Below are 441 nucleotides of genomic sequence, written 5' to 3'. Positions count from 1 at the left end.
GAAGCTGCTGCTGCTGCTGTTGCTGCTGCTGCTATTGAAGCTGCTGCTGCTGCTAAGGTTGCTGCTCCTGCAGCTAATGCTGCTGCACTGGTGCTAAAGCTGCTGCAGCTGCTACGCTGCTGCTCCTGCTGCTAAAGTTCCTGCTGCTGCTTTGGCTGCTGCTGCTGCTGCTAAAGCAGCTACGCTGCGAATCTGTCAAGAAAGCAAATGGGTTTCTGCGAGTTTATGAAGTTTCTGAAAAGTTTTTTTTAAATTAAAAATAAATAATAAATAAAAAATGAAAAACGCATTTTGCAAGTGTGCAGTATAAGTTGTTCTTTTTGATCTTTCTGCTTAATTAGATTTAATCAAATTTAATTTAAATTGTTTTCATTAATTCCAACAAATTATTTTTTCTCTATTTTGTTTTTGTATTTTTTTCTGCATTAGCAGCTTTATTCA

This window comes from Eimeria tenella, genomic scaffold, assembly GCF_000499545.2.
Source record: "Eimeria tenella Houghton genomic scaffold, Eth_scaff210, whole genome shotgun sequence".
Taxonomy (NCBI): domain Eukaryota; phylum Apicomplexa; class Conoidasida; order Eucoccidiorida; family Eimeriidae; genus Eimeria; species Eimeria tenella.
Note: the sequence above shows the minus strand (reverse complement) of the source record.